General features: G+C 40.4%; 1 long non-coding RNA gene across 1 annotated transcript in view; it reads left to right on the top strand.

Annotated features, from left to right (window-relative positions):
- Positions 1 to 492: 492 nt before the first annotated feature.
- The window catches only part of LOC131511702 (uncharacterized), a 59,933-nt gene continuing 32,989 nt past the window's right edge, over positions 493 to 27,436 (top strand). Inside the window, exons 1-2 of the long non-coding RNA XR_009261679.1 lie at positions 493 to 571; positions 758 to 946. This is a non-coding gene — a long non-coding RNA (uncharacterized LOC131511702). The remainder of the gene's footprint in view (positions 572 to 757; positions 947 to 27,436) is intronic.

The following is a 27,436-nucleotide window of genomic DNA, read 5'->3' on the forward strand; positions in this document are numbered from 1 at the left end:
CTCAAAGGATTTCAAACCGTTACTCGTTTACTCTCAAAGGGAATTCATACATAGCTAGGTCTAGGTGTTGTGGGTCAGACTGTCTCACTGAGAATTCTCTGGGTGTCACGTAGCTATACTGAAATATGTTAATTTTCTGCTTACATATATATTTTCAAGCTTCAATGATAACCACAGTGATTGTTTAGCAGTTAAACAACAACATATTTTTTTAGGGAGGAACATCTCTATGTAACTGACATGGTTCAGATTTGCAAGTGCATGGTATTAATAAAATGTAGGCTGACTTTTAGTCAATTTTATTATTTTTTTTAGCATCGTCTACAGGCAGTGCCTAGAGTCTATTGACCGCAGTGGGGGTCAGCCACTCCCAGACCTACCCTTAGCATGCTCTTGTGCTCTTGTGCAATCTTTGTTAGATGGGAGGGCTATCGCATGTCTAATCAGGCCCTGGGAATTGGGCCTGGCCTTTCCGGTAAGAACAGGCATGTAGTTCACAACAGTAACAGTAAGCCTCTAATCTCTGGTATGTGACTCCCAGTTTACTGGGAGACAGCAGAAGCATATCCAGGTAAGGAAATCTGCCCACACATCCTGACCTCTGGGATTCTCTCTCTGGGATGCTTGTGTCTGGAATGATACCACATCGCCTTCTCAGCTCAGGGGAGTCTGACCCTCGGAGTTCTGTTCATCATTAGCCCACTGAGGGGTAAGCTGACTTCCGCCGTTCGTACGACCGTGTCTGCTCATCTGAAAGAGTGCAGGTATTGGACTGCATCAGGGGACACACGCTCAGACGGCCACAGAGGCCGGGAAGTCAGCAATGTGAGTGAAGAGGGCCAGGCACAAGCAAGAGAAGGAAGTGGAGGCTGGAAACCAGAGCTCCCACATTCCGTCCAAAGGGGGTAGCGCCTCCCTCGTTCTTGCCAGTCACCGCCACATGCAGGTACAGTGTTGCCAGATATTTATACTTCTCCCCAAAAGTTTGGTTATCTTGCTTTTCTATGTTAAATCATTTTTAAACACTGGAAATGCACTAAAAATATTTAAAACCCAAACGACATACATCTGAAGGCCAGTTTATGGTCTCCAAACTTTGTGAGTGTTCTGATCCCTGGATTCTTTAATGATTCTACCTTGCTGGCAAAGAAGAGGTTTGGCTGTCTTTCCTGAGTAGGGCATCCAAAAAATGGTTTCTGGTCTGATGCCAAGCTCACAGCTGGGACTTTCATAAATCAATGACTACATTGTTGGTTTGGTCCAAATCTATTTAATCCATCCAGATCTCATCCACCAGGCTGGGAGAAAAGGGGATTACCTTTTATCAATGGTCTCCATTCTGCATCATGGCTTTGAGGTCCGCTTGGGATCAGGTTGACTTTTTCTATTAAGATACAAATACAAACTGAAATGGAAATGAAGCAAATGAAAACTCCCACACTAGACAAAATGAAGGTACAGAATCTTTTCATGCTAAGAAGCCTCTTTATTTTAGTGGTGAATGATGAGGTCATGTGCTTTTCAAAAGGATCAATTGAGTAAGATCTATTTTTCCAGTACGCTTTTTTTTTTTTTGTACTCTTCGTGTGCACGTGTGTGTGTGAGTGCTAACATTTCCAGCTTAAATCGTTTGAACATTTAGTTATTAGGGACACTTTTTTTTTTCCTTGCAATTTACTGCGGCTCATTGCCGGTTTCAGTTCTTCTTCTCTTATTGCTTTGGTATTTTTCTAAAATACACAAAATGTTATTTTAAAGAAATCCTACGAAGGACCCTAAAAGATGAACGAGAGATGAGACGTCACTGAAATGAAGGAGAAAGAAAGGGAAGCAGGGGGACCAGGAGAGAGCAAAGGCAGGGGAGATAAAACCTGAACAGAACTATTACTCACTAGAGTCATTAATCAAAACTATTGCTCTTTATTATCATGTTGGGTCCTGGTGGGCTTACCTCTGGGACAGAAACCTGTGCTCTCATTCTTTTGTTCAATGTTTCCATTGTAATGGGAGAGGGCCCTTATTCAAATATAATACCATTTCCGGAGAATTTATAAAAACATACTGAAAGCTAATGTGTGAGAATTCTCTTATCCCCAGTTTTCCATGCCATAAAAGACATTTTCATTTGCATTGTTTGTTGTGAACAATTAAAGTAGAGGAGAGAGCATACTCCATTACAAATTAAACCTTTTCAGAAGAGGATTAAAAATGATCTTATAAACAGGCTTTTCAGTGCAAGAGCATAAGCTTTAACTCTGAATTGAAAAACCAAAGCCACGTAGAAACAGAAGCAAGAGCATTTAATTAATCTACAGTTTATCCTTTCCTATTGTGATACACAAAAAGAAACCGTAATTTTCTTAGGGCCTTTCTGTTTAATTCTTAGGAACAATTGCATTAACTGAAAGGGTAATTATTACTGCGAAGGAATGCTTGAGGATGCTTTGCAATCACAGGAATAGCACTGAAATGAAAGTCTCCGGGCTTGAAATTTAATCTCACCCTGCCGTGATCTAATACCAGAGAACCTGAATTTCTACCATTTGCAAGGTACTTCTTGCATGTGTCTGTCCTTGCCTGTTTTTATTTAACTCCTGGAAAAAAAAAAAAAAACAGCTTACATCAGTCATTTGAAACAATTATTCTAAAATATTGCCCAATTGATGAAAGGAACAAAGCATTCCCGTCAGGGACCAAGAAGTGATTTATATATAACACTTCCAATGAATATTTCACTTTTTACTTTGCCTACGTAGACACAAGCCAAGAGAAACCAGAAATGTAATTTCAGAATCCGTATGAGCATTTCAAGGCTGAATGTCAAACAAGAATTTAGGAAAGAAAAAAAAAAATCACCATTAAAGACAAGCAGGGATAATCATCCTTGTAACTTAATCTTTGCTCACATCTTTAATTATTGAAATTGGTGACTTTTTAGGGCGGTTTTGGGTCTAGGGGATCCTGGTGGGTTTCCAGTTTGAGATCTTGCTTCAGATCCAGACACTTGGGCCCTACCCCAAATCAATGAATCAGAATATCTAATTTATGGGTCTGGAATAAGATCTAGGAAGATGAATTTTAGACAAGCATGCCTAGGGGATTCTGATGCAGATCACTTTTTGGGAAACCCTACACTACAGCTGCCACAAATTACCCGTGTTTTTCAGACATTTTGCTAGCAGCTAACTGCTTTTTAAACTCAGTACAGAAACAGAACAAACACAGAGCCGCTCTGACAAAGGCAGGTGGTCATTTGAGGGACCTGTGGCCTTGACCTGCCCTCCAACCTGAAGAGGAACCCCTGAAAGTCTCCCTATGGACTGCTGACTACCAGCACACCCCTCTCCTCAAAGCCCGATTAAATAAAAGCTCTTGTATTTCCTTCCTGGGAAGAACTACAAAGTTGACATGAACATTCTTGTGAGAATTTCACTAATGTTTTTGGGGATTTGTATGTAATCAAGACTAATACGGAAACGGCAGCCCCCGCTACGGTCTAACCAGCTGTTCAAGGCCATCCTCTCTTCTGATTGGCTGTTGTGTAGGCCATCAACATTATTAAATATTTTATATCCCCAGTGTTTTTTTAGTATTGAATTTTCGTGGCAGACAGCAATATTTGGCTGCTTCAAGACTGTTCCCAGCCCCACTTTTGCTTTTCTGCTTTCTACTATAAAGGATAAAAACTCGATGTTGCCTTTCCCAGCTTCCCCTGCAGCCAAGAACGGCCCTGTCACGTCGTTTTGAACAGGGTGATGTAAGGGCAGTCTTCTGGAGTCCTTCTAAGAAGGATTCTTCCTCCGTGATGAAAGCAGACGAGTATCTACGGAGAGCTTGCTTACCACCCTGCCTGGCCTCTGTGTCCTGCCTTTGGAAGCAGTCAGGTGAAGGAGCCCTGGAGGAAGTGGCAACAGCCGCCTTACCATCCAGGGTGGGGTCCAAGAGAATGCGTGGCGGACCCCAGTCATCCATACTGTCATGGCCGAGCTAATGAAGGAACCCCGAAAGGGGCTGCCTCCAGACTTCTTTTTTTTTTTTTTTCAATATGGGTATTTTAATTTTTAATGTTTATTTTTGAGAGAGAGACAGAGACAGAATGTGAGCAGGGGAGGGGCAGAGAGAGAGAGAGAGGGAGACACAGAATCTGAAGCAGGCTCCAGGCTCTGAGATTGTCAGCACAGGGCTGGCCGCGGGGCTCGAACTCATGGACTGCGAGATTATGACCTGAGCTGAAGTCGGACGCTCAACCGACTGAACCAACCCAGGCACCCCTAGACTTCTTGTTAAATAAAAATTGCTGTGCTTAAATTGTATATCTCCTTATAGTTTAGTATTTTTGTTTCTTTTACCCGAGAGCATTCTCACTGATGCCGTCTTCAACAAATCTCTTTCTTCTTCTCTGGCCTGTCTTCTCTCAGTGGAATATTTTCCCAGGAACTTTCTTTTAGTAATATTCTAGAATTTCCAGTGGGGTGACCAATGGTGTAATTTGCATATACACCCATACTTCAGAGTCAGGATCAGGATACTCAGAGTTAAATTCTGCTGCACAAGACCTCAAAACTATCTTCGTACACATGATTTTATTAATTGACTGATAGCTTGTCTTACTCGAAAATGTGTTTAGGGGCACCTGGGTGGCTCAGTCGATTAAAGGTTCAACTCTTGATTTTGGCTCCGGTCATCATATTGTAGTTCGTGAGATCGAGCCCCGTGTCGGGCTCTGTGTTGATAGCACTGAGTCTGCTTGGGATTTTTTCTCTCCCTCTCCCTCTGTTCCTCCCCTGCTCTCTCTCTCTCTCTTTCTCTCTCTCTCTCAAAATGAGTAAATAACCCTTAAAAAATAAAATAAAATAAAATGTGCTTAGAAAAACATACAAGTATTCACAAATTACGAGCACATTAAAGTAAGGAATTAGCACAGAATCTAGGGAGCAAAGGTTAGAGCACAAAATAACCCCTGGGTAGAGGAAGATAGAAAAATGCATAACCTGAGGTCCTCGGTAGTAGGGCCATATATTTGTTTTTAAACCAAATAGTAGTTATTCAAAGCGAACCAATTGTTCAGAACAATTGTAACTATTCCTGACCGTAATGTCAGGAAAGATTTTTTTTTCCTGGGGATCCTTATAAATAGAGCATTGTGTAATGTGATCAGGTTCTGTGGTGTGGCATTCCTTAACATTCTCCCGTGGCATCACACCAGGCTGCGTGGTCCTTCGTGCAGCTTGTCCGTACTGCCCAAAGTGAAGCAAAGAACAAGTGGCCTGCCTAAATAGACCACCTAACAAGGGTCGATGGAGCACACTAGGATAGTTTGCTTGGTTTGAATAAAAGGAATCTAATTTTTTAAAGAGAGTGTTGTGATTTTAGTGCACCAGGAGCACAGACTCTGGAAGTCAGGTTGCCTGACGTTGAATCCTAGCTTTGCCGCCTTCCTAGCTGAGTGTCCATGGACAAGTTATGTAATTTTCCTGTGGGATGATAATAATAACACTTAGTTCATAGATTTTTTGCAAGAAGTGTGCGTGCTACCGTGCCTGGCAACAGTAATTACAATGCAAATGTTTGCTCTGATCCTACATAGGGCCTTGAACTAGAGCACGTAAAATGCTCCACACTCAATTCCAAAGTGGACAGTGTGTGTTTTCTCCCACGGAGCAGTTCTCGGGCACCAGCTGGGTGTCTCACAATTCAACTCCACGTTGACACTATCTACCTGGAGATAATGTCAGATCCCACAGGTTAAGGACTCAGTCCTTTAAGACTGGCGCTCTTTCCCCCACAATAACAACGAGTCCAGGTTGTTCCTTTTGCTCTGACTGACCACTAGCTATAATCGAACCCTCTCCTTGGGTTCAGTTAAATTGGTGGAGCAGCTCACAGAACTCAGAGAAATATTTTACTTACTGAATTACCAGTTCATTTTAAAAGGATAGAACTCAGGAGTAGCCAGACGTCATAAGATATCTTAAGGCGTAACCCTAGAAGTTCCAGAATATACATTCTCTGCATTCTGTTATGCAAGCAAACATAGAGTTCCATACAGATTCAAGGGAAAGGGCTCGGACTCCACATCCTTGCTGTCAACTTTAATCTATCACATCAAGTATACACCCTCCTGGTCCAACCTGGGATATGTGCCACTACATCATTGCAGGTGACCACTTCCTTCTTTAGTCTCACAAGTGCTGTTCAATGAAACGATATTTCAAACCCTTTTAGGAAAATATTTGTATTTGGGGACTCTTGACCATAGAAACCATTGAGTATTCATCACCTAATATTTACTTAGTATCAATACAACCGATTTTGTCCCATAAAACATACACAGGATTTCCCGATTTTAAGATTGGCCATCTCTACTTTCTCCTCTGTGGATTGGGCCACAAGAGAATGCAAGCTCTCAGAACTTGGCAACTATGCGCTTAGACATCTGTTACCTACATGAAGCTATCTGATGCCACCAGAGATCAATGCTTGGTGTCTAAAATGCAATACTAATCAGCGTGCCAGTTTACGGGCTTTGCAGGTCAAGTGAAAAGTGGATCACCTGTGTTAGAGACTGAGACAAAATATTATAGTTGAACCCGTTGTAAAAATGCCTTCAAGTGGAAGACACCATAACAAAGACAGAAACTTGGACTTTAGCTATGTAATAAGGGAAAAGTGCAGAGTTGTGAAAGAATACAACCAGTCTTAGGTCGGTCTTCTACTTGCTAGAAGTCTCATGGTGGGAGATCCCATACTGGATTTGTCCTCCATGCTGTCCAGCAAGCATAACGTTGTGTTTGTTCATGTTTTCTTTGTTTGTTATGGGTGTGTGTGTGTGTGTGTGTGTGTGTGAATTTGAATGTGTTTGGGTAGCGTATTCATGTTACCCTTAGGCACAGTTCTCACCACCCCTTACTGTCACACACTGATCTGTTTCACTTACAGATGCTACTCGTTTACCGCCTGCAACTTGAGGTTTTACTAGCTCTGTACACGTCTCTGGCTGTTAACACCTTTTGGGTTCTGAAACTCGCCTCTAACATGAAAGGAAATGAGTACACAAAAAATGTATCACCCAGTCTTAGCTATTGAGAGTATGTCCTAGAACTGGGGCCCAAAGCAGCCAAGGAGAGAGTGGAACGAAGCTTGCCTCACTCGTCTTGGGGGAGCTGGTGCACAATGCTGGCATCACCCATCCTCTGCTTACCTTGCTGGCCGCCTCATAGTGTGACTACCACGATGGCAATGCAGTATGGACCAGACCGGTCCTTACCTACTCTGGTGTCTTGTATCATCCACTGTAACCATCATCATGCCAATAACTACCTCAAAACTTGTGGAAAGGGCATCATTTCAAAAGGATGTGTTCAGGAGGGTGAAATGCTTTCCCTGTAGCTGTCTTATTACTTGGGATAATGGTTGGGCTCATTTTGCCCAGGATCTGAGCAACCTCTTGCTAATTATACTAACAGAGATGGCAGCAGACTGCTCGATGGCTAATACCTGTGGGGAGGACAACTCTTATACAAGACGTTAGAATGTCACAAGGTTGCCTTTTTTAGAACCACAAATCAACCATGTCAGATCAAGGTTGCCCTTGTTTTGACAGAGCAAATTCAGAGTCGAATTAATAAATGATTCTCTTTTATTATATATATTTGTACTTTCTGGGAGATGCATTTTTTCCACTAGGAATGTGCATATTCTGTACATGTTTCTTCCTATTCATCTATCCTCATTATTGGCACTTTAAGAAAGTTCATGCTAGACAACAAGAAGGAATGTTCCACAGGTGCCATAGTAAGCAAATTGCTGGGTTTCATTCCAGAAATTCTGGAATTGAACTGCAGATCATGGTTGGCTCTCTACGTAAGAGGTCACCCTTACTCTCAGCACCCCTGTCCAAACAGGATGCAATCCGAGACCCTCTGAGGTTTTCATTCTCCTATACGTATTGCCTTTTGGTCCCATGTCAAGGAATTATTCTCATTAGAACAATAACAACAAAAACCCTTTGTTCTTTCATTGGTCTCTTGGGTGGTTTTAGTGGTATTGAACTCAGGCATACATTTGCTGTTCCTTGAAACCATGAATTCCACATCTCAATGGGATCGTTACAGACCTCTAGCATGAGATAAATCAAATTGTATGGCATTTGTTTGAGAGATTTCTAAAGAACAAAAGGAGTGTACGTGTTGGGAGGAAGGATGGGGGTGGATGGAATCTATTCACATCTCCAAGATCATGGAAAACACCTCTCCTTAAAATAGCTGCCCTTTGTGGCAGGTACCGCTTGCTGCCTACCCCAAATCCATTTCCCTTCTTCCTTCCTAGCAGGATCCCTCATTTTGTTCAAGGCTGCAGTGGATGTAGTTAAAAAGGCCCATGTCTTGGAGTTCTTTTGTGTTATGGAACTGCTCTGTGTCTTGATTGTGACTATAGTTATATGGATCTGTGATAAAATGCCACAGAACCACATACACAGATAAGAAATGAAAACCGAGCTCATGAAAAAAAAAGCTGGTGAAATCTTAATGGAGTCAAACTTTAGTCAAATGTCATCTGTCAGCGATTTCGATAATGTGCTACAGTTAAGGAAGATGTGACCACTGGGGGGGCAGTGTTGTGGCTAACTGGGGCCTCTCAGTATTTGTGCCACTTCTTGTGACTCTATAATTATTTCCAGATAAAAGCTTAAAAATAAAGATCCTGATGCAAACTCCTTTACAAATAAGGATGACCCTGTGACCCAACTTTGACCAATGGGCAAAAGCAGAATTGCATAGATAGTGGTCCTGGGTAGGCTATTTTGTCATATTTAAAGGGGGCAGAATACTGCCTATGTTTTCACCTTTGTTTTTTTTATCCTTCTTCCTGCATGGAACACACACGTGGGGCCAGATATATACGTATAAAGTAGAAAGTTTGCATATGCAGGTGAAGTAGAAAATTAGAAGGAACTTGGGTTCTTTACTCTGTTCTCCCAGGAAAACTACTTTGGGGTTTGGTATCATGTGAGAAAAAGAAACCCCATTGTGTTTAAGACTGGGTAGTAGAGTTTATGGTTTTTGATGTTGCACGTAATGCTAAATGATACCTTCTTTTTTGTTCCAAATGCAGCCATGGTCACCAAAAGTATGAGTGCCAGTAGACTTTTATGTCATCATCCTCCGAAGAACTTTGGAAAATGCCCTGGGAGTTCTGTGTTCTTATAACAGTTTATTCATGAGCTATCGGTATGCTGTTGGACAAGAAGTCCATTCTCTCTAAGATGAGAGAGTTGGACTTAAGAACACTGAATGCTCTTGTTTGTATAATTAAAGGAAAACCTTGAACCAGGAAATGCATAATGATGGAATCTAGGGACATGTTAAATCAGTACCTAGTAATCAAAGAGTATTGGTGGAGTAAATAATGTAAGAAATAAATGGATATTGGAAGGAAGGAGGCAGATTAAATCGTTTGCCACTACTTAGACCCCTTTTCTTTGTGAAAGAATAATCACTCCTGCCTATTCTCATACATCTGGTTGGGCTTCCTGGAAGAAGAGTAACATGTTGTTTCATTGACTTTAGGCTTGGCCATATGACATGCTTTGGCCAGCGGAATGTGAGAGGATGTGATGTATATCACGTTCACACAAACTTTCGGAGGCAACGCAGATTTTCTCCAGAGTTCTTGCTCTTCTGTGCTATGAACACATCCTTGGCTCACATACTAACTCTCTTCCTTTCTACATTACTGGATGAAAAAAAATCATGGAACACACATACAGCCTAGCGGCAGTCTATCCACAGCTGAGCAAGGACTAAACCTTTGTTGTTGTAAGCCACTCAGATCACAGTCTTTGTTGTTACAGCCAAGCGGACTAGTACGGAGAGGAACCTAAAAGTCTTCAACAAGAACCAGTCCATGGACGTAGCTGCAAAAGTGCAAAAGCTATAATCTAAGGAGGAGATTGTGATTAGAAGCCCAGAAATAGAATCAGGCACTGAAGAATGGGAACTTGGGCTTCGTTTGGTAAATTCTCTAAATTCTGCCAAACATTCAGTTTTCTACTATATGATACACTGGTTACAAGCAGGGGATCTGAAGCCAGGTGTGTGCATTCTAATCGCAGTTTTTCCATTTGCAAATTGTGTGTCCTTGGTTAGGTGACATAGTGTCATCTCTAAAACAGGGTAACAAACAGGATTTAACTCATTGGCTGGTATACAAGGAGGATTAAATGTACTCACACACAGCACTTCAAACAAGTGTTTTGTCTATATTATATACTCAATTGCTAGCTACTATTAGTATAAGAGGGTTTCTTCCCTCCATTATGCCACATTACTCTACTTTTGGCTAAGATGATAAGAAAACTACCAGAACTGTGAACATAAACACTGACCAATGGATAGAGATCTAGAAGGAATTAGGGCAAGACAAATGAAAATCAGAAAAATAAATCCAATGAGAAATGCTTTATCTATCATCTATCTATTCTTCCTTTCTATTTCTCTGTGAATTAGTCTCTAAAGAAAAAAAATAGATATATTTACCAAAGACAAAGGCAGATTTTAAAATGGTTTTGCATTTTTACCTGATGTGTCATTTTATTAAGTTAGAAAATTGTAAGCCTACACAAAACTGGAGAGAAACGTACAGAACTCCCACGTATCTATCACTTAAGTATAACATTTATCTACAATGACCATTCTTATTACAATGCCCTCTCTTCCCCTGCCCCGCTAGATTGTGAAGAAAATCCCAGATGTCATAGCATTCGGTTGAATAACTTTGAAAAATCACTTACAATTATCTTTTTCTAATAAAAGAGAGCATGTTTGGACTCTTAGAGTATTCTCATTAGGAGTTACGTAGCATCAGAAAATTAGAGTATGATAATTAACCGGTGGGTGGTGTCGCAGCTTGTTAAGATATAAAGTGTAGGCTGTGATCATGGTCTAGACCCAAGACACTGCCACACATGCTTCCCACATGGCTTCAGGGCACTTCTTGGGAGTGCAGTGGCATGAGAGAGATTTTTGAGAGTGGCACTTTAGAAAACCTTAAGAACAAATCAACGCAAAATATCAATTCACTTTATTTCAATAGATATTTAAAGACCACCAAGTATCCAATACGCTTTCATGTTTAGGAAAATAGGTGAGTTCAAGATGGGCCCTACCTTTAGTGAGGATTAGTCACATCTATAATGAATTATAACCCAAGGCAGTCCGAAGTCTTGTAGCATAGCATTCCAAACCAAAGGCTCTACTGTCACAGATGGAGCACAAATAATCTGAATTTGGGGAGATGAGGCAAAGAGAGACAGTTTCATAGAGGAAGCAATTTTTGAATTTAGCTTTTAAAAAATGAGTAGCATTTTGACAGGTGAGCTAGGACGTGGGTGGGTAAAAGCCTAAAAAAATAAAAAAATAAAAAATAGAAAAGAAAGAAAGAAAGAAAGAAAGGGAAAAAGCAAGCAAGCAATTTTAAAAAGTGTGAAAATTTGTATGGAAACCAATTTGACAATAAACTTCATATATTGAAAAAAATAAAAAAAATAAAATTACCAACTTAAAAAAATGAAAAAAAAATAAAATAAAATAAAAAGTGTGAAAATATACACATCTTTAACCCAGAAATCAGTGATGTTTTGGGTCCCAATTCTGGAACCTTCTGTCCAATGTTATATAAGTCCAATCAGTGTCCTCGAAACCTGTTTTTTAATAGATGCCATTTGCTGACGTAAACACATTCTCTGCGTACTGATGAAATTTAATAGGCAAATCAAATGACGTAACATTTATATTCATTTTAAACATTCCCATAAAACTAGACTCAGCAAACTATAACCCTTGGGCCAAATCTGACCCATGCCTGTTTTTGTAGATAAAGTTTCATTGGAACATAGTGATACCCATTTGTTTAGTATTCTCTATAGCGTATGGTGTTACAATCGTAGACTTGGGTGCTTCCAAAGGACCGTCTGACCTGCCAACCCTAACAGATTTACTGAGTAGCAGGACGAGGGTGAGCTGAGTAAGGTATTTATAGTGCAAAACTTAAGTAGACACTCATGCTCAGGAGTGCCTGCATGACCCCGACATGAAATGACAGTTTCTTTACATTTTATGCCTTAGATGCCTCACTTGCCTTACCCTAATCCTGGCTCTGTATTTACTACCTGGCTCTCTATAGAAATGTTCTTCTAAACCTTGCTATAAAATAAAAGGATTTATAGCAGATTATCTTCATAAATTATTTAGCAGTGTTCCTGGGATGGATGAAGTCTGTTCATTCTCCAATGGATGAGAAGGGTGGGAAGTGATGGATTTAACGTTCATTAATTATCATTCTTTATTATCCATTATTTATAGCAATGTGTCACTGAAGGGTACCAGAATATGCCACCCGAAATTAGGCCACTTTGGCATAAGAGTATTTTGTGCTAAAGGCAATTAAGAGCCAACAGACACAGGGAAAGCTCTTCACCTCCCACTAACTGCCTAAAAATAAAGTATAAATTTCCCCTTTATGAGGAAATTTACATTTCTAAAGGAAATTTCCATTTGTGTAGATGTGTCTGTATCAGGAAGAGAGACAACTTTTGTCTTCTCAGAGACTCTAATCTGCATAGCAAGACAACCCTTATTTATCATATATTTCTTCCCCCTCATCTTCCCAGAACGTGCCTCCCCTGCCCAGAAGCCCTTTGTTTAGCCTAAGATGATATATAAGCCTAAGTCTTCTAGCTGCCTCCTAGAGCCACATTTTCTCCTTTGTGAAGTCTGGGGTGTATGTACGTAATTATGACTATTTTTTCTCTCGCTTGTCTGTCTTTTATCAGTTTGATTTGCAGGCCCCATCCACGGAATCTAGGAAGGTAGAGGTGAGAGGGTTCAGGGCAAATCTCCCCAAAATGTGCCACTTTGGCAGGTGGACTATTTTGAACTAAAGGCAATTGAGGCCCTGTGGACTCAAGAGAAACCTTGTGTGTCCTTTAACTACCTAGAAGAATCTAAATGGAAGAGTCTTTCCCAGAATCAGAATTATGACCAGAGATGAAGTGTTTCTGAGTGACCCATCTGTGTGGGAAAGCCAATATCTAATTACCAAACATCTGCTTTTCTTATTGCCCTGTGAACAGCCCTCCTCCGTTTGAAATACCAAGCCCCTAGCTCATTCCTTTCACTTAGGGTGGCATATATACTTCGTGTTATTTTCTGTCTTTGAACTTCTTGTGTATATGGGGTTCCCATACATAGAAAATTAAATTCAATTTTCGGTTAATGTATCTCATGTGACCTTAATTCTTAGGCCAGCCAGAAGAATCTTTGAAAGGTAGAGGAAAATTTTTCCTCCCCAATAGAAGAAAAAAGATTTTTCTTCCCCTACGTCATTAAATAGAAATGCTAGTTCACCATTTCTGCAAAGTATCCTGGGGCCAGGACTGGGGATTCTAGCATGAATGACCCAGTCAAATAGGATTTATTTGTTGGTCTTTTCCCTTCCCTGTTTATCTTACATATGGTTTTCTTTTCCAGATATTTCCCCGATGCTCGTGTTGTTTTAAACTTCAGGTTAGATATACAGCTTTGAATTGTATACATTTTAAACCAGTGTGTGCATGGAGTTTAATAAAATTACTCTCATAAAATGGAAGTAATACATTTTTTTTTTGTTTTGTTTTTACAAATTAATAGAACCAGGGGCGCCTGGGTGGCTCAGTCGGTTAAGCGGCCGACTTCGGCCCAGGTCACGATCTCGCGGTCCGTGAGTTCGAGCCCCGCGTCGGGCTCTGTGCTGACCGCTCGGAGCCTGGAGCCTGTTTCAGATTCTGTGTCTCCCTCTCTCTCTGCCCCTCCCCTGTTCATGCTCTGTCTCTCTCTGTCTCAAAAATAAATAAACGTTAAAAAAAAAAATTAAAAAAAAAAAACAAAAACAAATTAATAGAACCAAACAACAGAAGATGGGTCAGAATAAGTGAAAGCTGAAATGGAAGAAGAATGCCTCTTACCCCTTCGTCCTCTGCTGATTTTTCTCCACTCCTGCAAGCTGCTCTAAATAGCATTGTGAATATGCTCGAATTACCAGGTTTCCAGGGCTTCCGGTGGAGCATTTTCTTACGTGAACCCTACTGTCACATCAGTGAGGGCATTCCTTTCAGAGAAAATTGCTTTGCATTTTCACGTAATTTTTTTTTTTTATCCATCTTCTTGTAGCTCTTGACCATGTAAACGATTTCAAGTTGTGTAGCTTGAGAGCCTCATATCACTAATGCCACCAACGATGGCCAGAACCAGGGACCCAGTTATAATGAGGATAACTTGTAAGGTTTTTAAATTTCTTTCTATAAGAATAAAGAGCTACGTAGTTAAGAAATGAATATTGCTGGATAGATATAAAATAGTATATAATGAAAGAAGTCACTGAGACAACATTACAGTCTAACCAAAACGATTGCAAGTGGTGGGAAATGCCAAGTTGCATTTAGGGCTTTCAAAGCATTCCAGAGTGAAAAACAGGGTTTTTTTTTTTAAACAGCTGTGCAAAAAAGTAAATATCAAAGCGGAGGTAAACAGAACAAATGTCTTGATTCTCCCGGTAAACTTAGAGATCATAAATTTTTAATAAGTTTAATCAATATGGGCTACTAGAAATTAGTATTCCACATGCAGGCGTGGAAAATTGAATACGTAACATTTACCCAAGGTCAAAATAAAAAGCTTAGGAAAGGTGGTAGTGTGCTCTGCTTAAAGGACAGAGAAGGCAAGGCACACAAAAACCAAAGGGTGGTTGAAACTAGGAAAAACATACATCGTCCGTTGTCACCACTCACAGCAGACTTTTTGCAGCTCAGAAATCCCGCTGAGCAAGGTCCCTAGAAATTCAAATCGGGGACAAATGATTGGATATTGTTTATACATCCCACAAGCCTCAGGAAGAAAACCACCCTTCCCATCCTCTCCAAAGGGCCCCCGCTCCATACTCCATCAAGTGGTACACAATAGGGTGCTTATGTGGTGTTTAGTCCTTCCTCAAAAGAACCTGGCATCAATCTCAGTGGGAGACAGGATATCAGAATAAATAGGTCATTGTTCCGTTCCATCAGGGCGATTCTGGTGTTCCTGTTGCTTGACAAAGACGCCGGTGCCGGGAAGTGCGGCTGATTGTTTCAAGGAACTCACATTTTAACGTTCTCCTCGCTTGCTTCTTTGGAGTAGTTCCTCTGCTACGGGCGCATCTGGGGAAAAGGTCTTGATAGCCATGCCACTGGGAGGTAGCTCTTTCTTTCGTGCTGCTTCTCCTGCTCACCATCTGTTGCTAATTACTGAGTAGTTCCATTCGCTGGGCGTTTTAGAAATGGAAAAGGGCGCAGGCAGCTTCAGGTCTGGGTTGGGGAAGGTCTTGTGTTTAAAGGTGGAACGAGAAAGCCTTGTGATCAGTCCCAGGAGACCTGTAGAAGTCAGATCCTGGCTTGATGATACTCCTTCTTTTCATGGTAACGAGAATGCATTGTAGCCGCTCTCCTCTGTGTGATTTGATAGGAACCAACTGGATTTAGGAATTTTGGAAACGTGCCTCTGTTAGTTTGCTAGGGCTGCCATAAGAAAGTACCGCAGACTGGGGGTGGGGGCTTAGACAGCAGAAATGTATTTTCTCACGGTTCTGGAGGCTGGAAGTCTAAGATCAAGGCGTCAGCAGGTTTGGTTTCCTCCGAGGCCCCTTTCCATGGCTTCTTGGTGGCCATCTTCCCCTGTGTCATCACATAATCTTTCTTCTGTGTGTCTGTATCCTAATCTCCTCTTCTAAGAACACCAGTCATATTGGAATAGGACCCACCCTCACGACCTCACTGAACTGTAATCATCTTTTTAAAGACCCTGTCTCCAAACAGTCACATTCTGATGCACTGGGGGATAGGGCTTCATCATACAAATTTGGGGGGGCTCCTACATCGCTCAGTCTATAACAATGCCTTTTGCACTCCTTACTAGCAGCAAATCTTCTTTTGGCTTAGGATTGGATAAGAAAGTATCTGGTTTATAAACCTCACCTCAGCTGCCGAGGGCCCACCTCATACAAGAGAAATGTCTTTTGACTACTCAGATTGGGACAGCAGCAGGCTCTCTCCTCCTGGCTCTAACATGGAGTTTTCCTAAGTTTCCTCAGAATGGGGTGAGGGCTGAAGGGTAGATATCTCTGTCAAATGCTGATGAGAAGAAATAAGTTTAACTGAAAAAGTAGAAAAACTTGACACATGATTTACTGTATTATGTGTACCTTACTTTTTTGTAAGGGGAGGAGCAGGAGAGAGGGGGAGAGAGAGAGAGAGAGAGAGAGAGAGACAGAGAGAGAGAGAAAGAGATAGAGAATCCTAAGTAGGTTCCATCCTGATGCAGACTTGATCCCATGACCCCAGGGACCCCATGACCCCAATGCGGGACTTGATCCCACGACCCCAGGATCATGACCTGAGCTGAAATCAACAGGTGGCAGCTAAAACCAATTGAGCTATCCAGGCACCCCTATACTTTACTTTTTTGACATAATTATTTTCTATTTCTCCCCACCTATGTAAGTTTTCCTTTTCATCTTTCTTTTGATGGCAATTCAGAAATATTTTATTGCACCTCTATCTTTTATTATGTCATCTAAATCTACTTAAGGCAGCAACTTTTATCAAAATTTATTTCTCTATTACTATTGTTTATCAAAACCTGCCTTTATTTAAATTTTTCTTAATGTTTATTTTTTTGAGCGGGAGAGAGAGAGAGAGCACAAGCAGGAGGGGGGCAGAGAACGAGGGAGACACAGAATCCAAAGCAGGCTCCAGGCTCTGAGCCGTGAACACAGAGCCCAATGCGGGGCTCAAACCCAAGAACCATGAGATCACGACCTGACCCGAAGTCGGATGCTTAACTGATTGAGCCACCCAGGCACCCCAAAACCTGCCTTCATTTTAATTCTCACTATTAGTATCCCTTGAATACTAAAAATATTTAAAATAACCCTTTCATGTGTATATATATCAAGTGCTAATCTAATTTTCCGTTAATCTAAATAATTTTATTTAAAAATTTGAAGTCCATAAATTTGAAACAAACTTAGAATATCAACAACTAGAAGTATAACACGACAGCAAACAAATAGCAGTAAGGTATCTGAGCTAAAACTGTCGTTGGCGATTAATCCTGATCTGGTAGAAGACGGATAGAATAAATTGCCGTTCTCTTACAAAGGCACACAGCTTTCTCTCTCTCGATGCTGCACTTGGTGCCTGGAGAAGTCACCTTCCACTCTCAGACTGAGATGGCTCTGTAAGAGCCACCTGGAGGAGAAACAAGATGTGGCCAAGACAGAAGTTGAGGAATTTAGGTCATTTCTTTCCAATGACTTGAGGAACGATGGCAATCTCTCTAAAACATAAATGTGATAACTGGATACAAATCAGTGCCATGTGGTGGACAGCACGTCCCAGTCTTTAAGACTCTGTTAAAGATACAATCATCTTTTCCTCTCACAATAGCCTTGTGACAGCGGGCAGTGTGTCCCCTGAGTTCTAAGTCACAGGGAGGTCACGAGGTGTCTAATCTTCATTTGAGATGAGGAAACTGAAACTCTGAGAAAAAAAAAAGGACAATGATTTCCTTATCTGTTAGTCAGAAAGCTCATTGGGAAGTTTATATATTGGTGGCAGCTTTGTGGGATATACTTATAGTCTCAGAGTTACACGGTTTTTTATCGCACGGCCACAATAGACAGACACAAGCCTTTCCTTGAGAAAAGTAAGTAAATCCAGGGTTACATAAATCTTTCCACTTTACAGATTTTTTAAAAATTTCTTTTATCAGAGAGTCTGTTGTATCTACTTTCATAAAGTTGTAACACTTTCATGGTGTCCAATAACTTGGACACCTGAGGATTATACACATATGTAAACAAAATTGGAATCAGGCTAAATATATTTGTTCTTACAAATAGAATATTGTAAGGACTTCTCACAATTTCTAAATGGATGGTACAATCTTAATGTGCATGCTTTACATTTTTTTAAACCTTGTGATACTAGTTAGACAAAGACAAATACCGTATGATTTCATTCATATGTGGAATTTAAGACACAAAACAAATGAGGAAAGGAGAGAGAGAGAGAGAGAGAGAGAGAGACCAAGAAACAGACTGTTAACTCTAGAGAACTGGTGGTTACCAGAGGGAGGGTGGGGGGGATGGGTGAAATAGGTGATGGGAATTAAAGAGCACGTGTATCATGATGAGCCCTGAGTAAGGAATAGAACGGATGAATCACTATATCGTACGCCTGAAATGAATAGGACACTGTATGTTAACTGGAATTAAAATAAAACGCTTAATAAAAAAAAAAAAAGTATGCTATTTATCCTTGAACCAAACTGACTAAAAAAGTCTTTGGAGGAAACACACTATTTCTTGACACTTTCTACTCTTTTATTGGCTACTTTTTACAGAGTTAACCAGATAAGTGAGTGGAAGAAAAGCATTTTAGAAATGGGACACGGGATAAATAGATTTTGAAGGATGGGAGGTAGTGAGAAGTACAGAATCTAACGGGTCGGATCTAGTGGGTCTCCTGTATAGTTAGGAGACATCTACAGCAATAATCAATCAGTGTTATTTATGGAAAAAATCTCTAGCATTCGTTGCTCTAACAATAATCTGAAGCCTATTGGGCTTACCTGTGATGGCCAAGTCTACCAGGCAATGTAGTGCAGGTGTGGACAATTTTCATCACACAGCACTGGCATGTGGGGAAAGGAAAGAACTTCAGGAGGAGGCAAACAAGTACCAAGGAGCCAGCATGGAAAACATCCTAGGGGTGACTGGGTGGCTCAGTCGGTTAAGCGTCTGACTTCGGCTCAGGTTATGATCTTGCAGTTCATGAGTTCCAGCCCCGCGTCGGGCTCTGTGCTGACAGCTCACAGCCTGGAGCCTGCTTCAGATTCTGCGTCTCCCTCTCTCTCTGCCCCTCCCCTGCTCACAGTCTGTCTTTCTCTGTCTCTCAATAATAAATAAACGTTAAAAAATTTTAAAAAAAAGAAAGAAAGAAACCATCCTATGACTGCTTCTGACTTGACCATGGCCAAGCCCTGAGACTTTATGAGACATGAACTTCTCTGCTCCTTTAAGATGCTAGGGACTGAACACAACACAACCACATCTCCCCAAACTAGTCGTTTGCTTTTCCATCACTGTCTGACCCCAACACCAAAGCCTCCTTACAATGGGACTGTGTTATCGGTACTTTTCATTTAACAAGTCACTCTATGAGATTTCTTCATGAGGTGTCAACTGAGTCTAAGCTTACCTATTCTCAAATTATATTCTACCACCGATTCCCACTAAATTCAATCAAATATAATAAATAGGCCTATTTCCCATATATTCCAGAAGAAATTTTTTTCCCACCAAACTCCAAACATCATTTGGGTAAACACTTAGTGTACCTCCATGTCATAGCATTTCATTTTAAGGCTGAAATCTTTTAATCATGTGCTTAAAGTAAATGGAAAATGGGTCATAGGATCCATTAATCTCATTTTATTTTTTTTGCTCTTCTAGCACATTCTAAATTTTCATATGTGACAGCCATTAATATTACATTTTAATTGAATCTCACTTTTACTTCCCTTTTTATACTCAGTATTAGTGATTTAAAAAAAAAATCATTTGAATTCATTTGTCCTGGCATCCAAAAGTAGGACATTTCAGCTCTCGTAATAATTGCATACAGAAGAGATGAAATCATCTGTTGGTTTTAAATGCTTTTAAGTTGAAAATAATTTCCATATGGCTGAATTAGGCATGATCTCCACACTCATAAAGATCCATATGGCTGAAATTATGTATACATGCCTTTAGATAAAGTGGAGAGATATGAAAATTTTTACCACCAACAGCATATAAATTAGCAAGGATGGATCACTTTTCCAGAGCATCTAAAATCGAAATGCCAGTAACGAAGACATTAGCGATCAAGATTTGGTTTTAAAAGTAAAACTAAAACCATCTATAATTATTAGCACTTACTACGTGCTCGATACTGTATTAAGTGCTTTATACAGATCATCAAATCAGGGGTTGCAAACGTCCGCTGTGGGGAGCCGTTTAGACTGTGGGAGCCATATAGTCTTTGTCATAACTACTCAGCTCTGTCATTACAGCACTGATGCAGCCAGAGAGGGTCCTGAACACACGGTAGTGGTAGTGGCTTTGTTTCGATGAGGCTTCATTTACAAAGACAGACAGGGAGCCTAATTTGGCCTGTTGGGCTCTCGTTTGCCAACCTTTGATCTAAATGAATTCTCCTAAGTAACGGATGGCTACCTACTGAGGGCATACCTCTAAGCCATTGAAGCTTGCTGACAATGCAATGGAGAAAATTAGAAAATTTCTCCTCCAGCACCTGGATAGGCAGGATCCACGTCTGCAAATAGTCTCCAGGTCCACATCTTTGGGAGTGTCAGAATTTCTCCGCATCCTGGCTCCCCTTGGGGCACTGAGCATAGGCTTAAGACTGTGGTCCAGGACCACAGTCTGTGGGGTTTTCAGGCGTCTGCCACTACTTGGATTTAGGACACTGGTTTACCTGTACAAAAAAACCGCATGTCTAGCAAATCACTTGCGGAAACCCTTTTCCTAGTGAATTAGCAGTGTCTAGACTCAAGGATAGGGAATCATACCGTGACACTCATGGCTCCATCGTCAGGCATGCATGATGAGGTCAGCTCTCCTCTCGTCTCTGCTTCCACAAGGGTGCTTCCTTTGTACTCACCTGACCTCGTCCTCAGGCTTTCTGTCGTGACCTGTGGAACCTCATTCCATTTTAAGTAAACTCTCCTTCACCCACAGAGTCTCCATAGAATCCCTTTTCTACGTGTTCTGTCTTCACTAGGCTTCCTATTTCCATCTGGCCCTTGTCAACTTGTGTGAGGCTATAGAGTTATCCCTGCCTTCAGCCCTTGGGCCACATGGGGACCGTCACAGCCGGTGTCTCTGGGGTATTGCCTTTACCACATTTCTTACTCAACTAAGCCATACCAAAAAAGGACAGAAAAAAAAATGTAGAACTGACACTATTTCATTCACTCCTTTATCTTTAACCAGTTACTGTATAGACAACTCTCAAGCCTGTATCACTAGCTGGAATCTTCTGAGCTCCTGAAATTTAAATATAACTGTGTCAATACATTGTCCATTTGGTTGTTTCACAAGTAGCTCAAGCTTACTACACTCAAAGATGAGTTCATGACCTTCCGTACAAATGAGTTTTTCCTTAGATTGGTGAATGAAACCACCATCTATTCTCTTATCAAAATCGGAAACCTGGGGAGACCTTGACTCTTCCCTTGACATGAAGCTGGTCCTGTAAGATCTAGTTCTCTGACCTCTCCTGTAGCTATTTCTAAGTGGTTCCCAATATTTGTCCCCTAAAATCTTCCTTTTTCCTACTTAATAATCAGATATTGATAATTAAAATGTTTACTTGGAATAAAGGCTACTTTTTCCCAGACTCATTTGCAGCTAGAGGTAACTATGTTACTAAGCTCAGATAAGGAGAGGCAAGCAGAAGTCTCATGTGTGACCGCCAGGAAGGATTCTTAAACAAAGGATGCACTGCCCATTTTTTCCTTCTCTCTTTCCTGGTGTCTGGAATGCAGGTGTTATTGCCGCTTCTTGAATAGCCATCCTGGACCTTGAAGTGGAATCCACATTTTTGAGGATGGAGAAGCAGCAGGATGGAAGAGTCTTGGTCATGAAAGAATTTTTTTTCTATGTTTACTTATTTTTGAGACAGAGACAGAGTGCGAGCAGGGTAGGGGGAGAAAGAAAGGGAGACACAGAATCCGAAGCAGGCTCCAGGCTCTGAGCTGTCAGCACAGAGCCCGACGCGCGGCTCGAACCCACGAACTCTGAGATCATGACGTGAGCTGAAGTCAGACGCTTAACCAGCTGAGCCATCCAGACACCCCTGTCGTGGAAGAATTTAAGAATTTGCCTTATCAGCTTCCAGTCTGGGATTGGGAACAAGTGGATTCTTTTCACATACCAACAGAAAAAAAGAAGAAAGAAAAATACTATATACATAATACCAACACACACACACACACACACACACACACTACATTTATCTTGTTTAAGCTACTCTTACTTTGTATTTTTTTCTCTAACTCACCTCACCAATTCTCCATCTACAAAAACCTTTCTAAAAAGCAAATCTGATCATTTTATTCTTCCCATTACAACCCTTCAGTGATTCTTGTTTGTCTCTGGGATGAAGTCCCAACTCCTTAACAAAGCATAAACCATACTGACTCCTGGCATCTTCCCTTGTGGCTGCAACCAGTGCAATTGTGATAATAGCTCTTCCTGGGTTGAACTTCTTGTGAAATCTCCTCATAAATCAGGTAAATCTAAAATCAAGGCTAACATTTATTAAACTTATACTATTGTCTAGCTCTAAGAGCTCTCTATACATTAACTTGTTCAAGCATCAAAAGAACTTTGTAAAATAGTATTATTATCCCTACTTTATAACAGAGACACTGAGGCATAGAGAGACAAGTTGAATTTCCCAGTCTTGCCTAATAATGCATACTAGGGCCAGGGTTTAATTCCAAGCGACCTAACTCAGGAGCCTGCTTAACTACTATGCAATATGTCACCCACCAGTGCTATAAAGGCTAATTCTGAAAGCTCCAAAGATTTTCCAGGGCTCCCTCTTTCCTTCCCATAAACTTCCCATATCAGAAGCAGAGGCCTGTGTTGTTCCCATCTTTCCCGAGATCACTTCAGTAAAAGTGGGGAGAGGGGCTGTTTCATGATTCTCTCATTAACTCCTAAGTCATTTGAAGTATGAGCTCACTGAAGTATGGTTCACTTGGATACTTTACATCGTTCTAGGAAATGTCTAGCACTAATTATAAAGCGCTCTTATAGTTAATGCCTACTATACAATGCAAATTCATCTATAGTGCATTAACCCCAAGCTTCTAAATATTTTCAGTTTAACTTTTACTTTCCCAAGGTGAACTCAATCATGAAAACCAGCAGTTACTAGGAATTTCCTCATCTTGTAGCAAAGTATAACACACGCATTCCAGCTGAATGAAAAGAGAAAATTTGCTCTCTGTAAGTGCTCAGAGAGCCAGAAATATTTTAATCGAAGCTTGGAGTTTTGTAATCTTTATATTAGTTTTATGCCTGAGCATGCATAAACAAACAAGATTAAGGGCAAATGAAAGAGATTTAAAATTATAGGACGTTTTCTAAATGATTTCCTCACTAATTCTTTGGAAATGCGCAGGACCTATTACTTTCTACTATGGCTAAGTCACAGAACGTTAGACCAGTTCTTAGTGTCAAAAGTTGAAATTCTACCCAATTAACTAGTTACAACATTACTAGAGTTACTTCTCACAACGTTCTGTGTAAAAATACTCAGAATACACTGGCAAACACTTCTTTGCTATTAAGACATTTCACTGACGTCTGGGGCACCTGGGTGGCTCAGTCCATTCAGCGTCTGACTTTGGCTCAGGTCATGATCTCACAGCTCGTGAGTTCGAGCCCCACATCAGGCTCTCTACGATCAGCACCGAGCCTGCTTCGGATCTTCTGTCTCCCTCTCTCTCAAAAATAAACAAACATTAAGAAAAAAAAGGGAAAGGTATTTCACTGATGCCTTGGCTTTGTCAATGTCTGTCTACTTATTAATAACTGGAATACATCTATTAATACCCAATCTTGTTCCAGAAAGGATTTAAAGCAACTTATTAGGATACATATGAAATAGCAAATAAATGAGGGAAAATGAATCAGGGAAGTCCAGTAGAAGCAAGGATGAGTCAGGAAACAAAAAATCACGCTATGAAGTCATGCATACTTGCTTAGAGGTGTGCCAACAGCTTGATTTTAAGTTTCTGCTGGCCGATTAGAAGGAAACTTTATAGGTGGGTGATTCACACTATTAATAATGTTAAAACTATCTAGTTGCTCAAGATGTGAATAAGGTTATCGGATTCTGAAATCAGAATTTTCTCCTATAAGTCTTTACAGAAAGAGAACACACAACGTAATGTCATAAACCTCGTCTCGATGGTAAACATAGACACAAGTTGTACAGAGGACGTTCACAAAATATACCATAGCATTGGCTCCTGGCCGCTTGGCAAAGCGCAATCAAGTAAAAGACTTAGTGGGGCCCGTGTGACAGACCATAATAAGCCCAGGACTCCCTGGGGGCCTGGCCCAAAGAAGTGTAGATCAGAGAATTCATAATAGTACTTCCTAACATTTATATACGCAAGAATAAAAAAAAATATGAAAGGTGAATTTCTATGCTTGTTTTGCAGAGATTTTGGGTTGGTTCGTCTGGAGTGGAACTCTCCTCTCCTGAAGTGGTTCCAGTGTAGAAGGTAGGGGAAGCCCAATGGAAGGGACGGAGACCAAAAGTGACAGGCAGCATTATTTGATGTAAATTAATTAAGCATCCTTCCACTATGAGAATAATTAATCTGTAACAACTTTTTTGGAGTAATGTTAATGAAAAATTAGTGGCCTTACCCTACTACGGAGGATGTTCTCCTGGAAAATGGTCTTGTATTTTAACTCTTCTCCACAAAGTGAAAACACCTGCTGCATCAAAAAATGGAGGGAAATAGGAATTCATTCAGGGTCACTGAGTGTAGATTTCTTGAAGGTGATATTCCTTAGATGCGTGGGTATGGAAAGAGGTCTTCTGGGATATTGAGCACTTTTCAGAAAATGGTGGCTTCATATGGTGGGTGCTATGGCATGGCATCCAGATTCCCACTTCAGGACTGAGACAATTGATCACCCGGCTGCCACGAGTATTTCCTTCTGATGGCTTACAGATAGATGTCTGTAGGCGTTGTCCCCCTTCATCAAGCTTACACCTGTGGGGCAGCTGGTGTCCCACGGTTAGCTGGTGTGGAGGTGCAGGACCTGGACAGCCTGCAGTCCATGCAGCTCTAGAACTCAGTGTGGGATCGACTGAGGTCTTTGTTGAACCTGCACCACAGTTCAGCTTCTTCCTCCACCCAATTCTTTGTTCCTCACTCCTTGTATTATGGATCCTTAGGGCATTCTTCCAAAACTTTCTACCTACCGATCTCCATCTGAGATCTCCATCTGTTTCCTGGAGAACCTGACCTGACAGTGGGTTCAGAACTCCCGGGTTTCACCTCAATGACATTATTCATGTTACTTTGTTCCAGAATTTTAGTTCCCAATCCGCCACTCCTTTCTGCATCCTTCCTTTTCCTTTTTCTCCTGCTCGATCCTTGATATTTAAGGGCCCCCTACTCTGGATCTCTTGTTTCCTCTATCACTGACCTTATTAGGCTGTATCTTCTTTTTACTCTCTGTGAGCCTGACCTCAAACACACACATACACGTACAAAGCCCTGAGGTTTCTGTGATCTAAGGCATTTGAGAAATTTGGAGTTCAACAAATATGAGTTGCTGCAGGAGTTCTGAGTCTTTAAAAAGCTCATATAACAGAGGCACCTGAGTGGCTTAGTCAGTTAAGCATTAGTCTTTTGATTTTGGCTGTGGTCATGATCTCATGGTTTGTGAGATCGAGCTCTGCATCGGGATCCGAGCTGACAGAGAGAAGCCTGCTTGGGATTCTCTCTCTCTCCCTCTCTCTGCCCCTCCCCTGCTCGTATTCTCTCTCGAAATAAATGGTAAAAAAAAATGAAAAAAAACTTATAAAATGCTCATATAACATACAACTATGATTTTAAAGCATACAATTCAGTGGCACATAGTACATTTATGGTGTTGTGCAACTGGCACCCCTGTCTAGTTCCATAACATTTCTATCGCTCCAAAAAGAAATCCTGTACTCATTAAGGGGTCACTTTCCACTGCCTTTCCTCCTGCCCCCTGAAAACCACTAATCTGCTTTCTATCTCTATGGATTTACCTAATCTGAATATTTCATATAAATGTAATCATATAACACGATATGTGATCTTTCGTGTCTGACCTCTTTCATTTGTTTAGCATAATGTTTCTGAAGTTCATCCACATTGTAGAACGTATCAACACTTCCTTCCTTTTTATGGATGAATAATATTCTATTGTATGGATGTACCACTTTTATTTATGTATTCATCAGTCAATGGACATTTGGGCAGTTTTCACCTTTTCGTTATTATAAATAGCATTGCTATTAACATTTGCATACAACTTTTTGTGTGGGTACCTATTTTCATTTCTTTTTGATATATCCTTAGGAGTGGAATTGAGGAATTTTGATGATAATTCTATGGTTAACTTTTTGAGGAACCAAAACAGTTTTTAAACAGCATATTTGATAGTAAGATACCTAGGAGTAACACCCTTTGAAAAGCTTTCTGTATGAATTCACTTTAAGATGTTAATGGTTAATTGTGAGTTAATGTGTTTAACCTTACAATTGTCTGATGCTCCATGAAACTTTAACTCAAAGACTTGAATTTGGAATAATGGAATTTTAGGGTCAGGATCTACAAAGGGGAGAGATTTTTGAGAAAAGATATCTTTTAGCATGCTATGCCAGAGGTTCCCTATTCCTCTTATTTTTGTAATCTATTTCTGAACTCTTAATTTTCCTTTATCTTATTTTTATTCTGGAAAAAAAAATTTAGAGAGGGAGGAAACAATTTGGCTTTATACATTTCTATAATGTTTAGGCATTCATAGAAATATATCCCTTAAGTCTCCTGGATACTGTAGGGGAACAAAACTATAAATATTGCCATGATACACACAAATTAGCTCAAGTAATATCTGTTTATTATTTAAATAATTTTATTATATATTTAACATTATATGTCTTATGTTATATATATAACATATGGATATTTATATGTAATATATATTATATGTGCACATTATATGTAAAAACTGTATATTACATATACTATTTTCACATATATCATATTTGGGCATGGTATATGTCATAGATATTTTACATATAAATATATCTCTTTAAACCTCAAGGAATATTTTTGCTTACTTAGAGGTCAATTAGCAGTGATAAGGGACACTTGGGTGGCTCAGTTGGTTGAGTGTCTGATTTCAGCTCAGGTCATGATCTCAAGGTCTGTGGCTCAGAGCCTGGAGCCTGTTTCAGATTCTGTGTCTTCCTCTCTCTCTGCCCTTCCCTTGTTTACCCTCTGTCTCTTTCTCTCAGGAATAGATAAACATTAAAAAAAAAGTTATAACACTTAAATTTTCTTTTCAAACACCTCAAAGAAACTATTAATTACCTTTCAATGTAACATGATGTACTTTGCCAAGCCTGGTCTGTGTAAGGATCATATCAGTTACCTCATTATGACGGCAGACTGAGCGGATATGGAAGACTTTTTATTCTACTTTGAGCATATAGAAATGCTGA

This window comes from Neofelis nebulosa, chromosome 5, assembly GCF_028018385.1.
Source record: "Neofelis nebulosa isolate mNeoNeb1 chromosome 5, mNeoNeb1.pri, whole genome shotgun sequence".
Classification (NCBI taxonomy): Eukaryota; Metazoa; Chordata; class Mammalia; order Carnivora; family Felidae; genus Neofelis; species Neofelis nebulosa.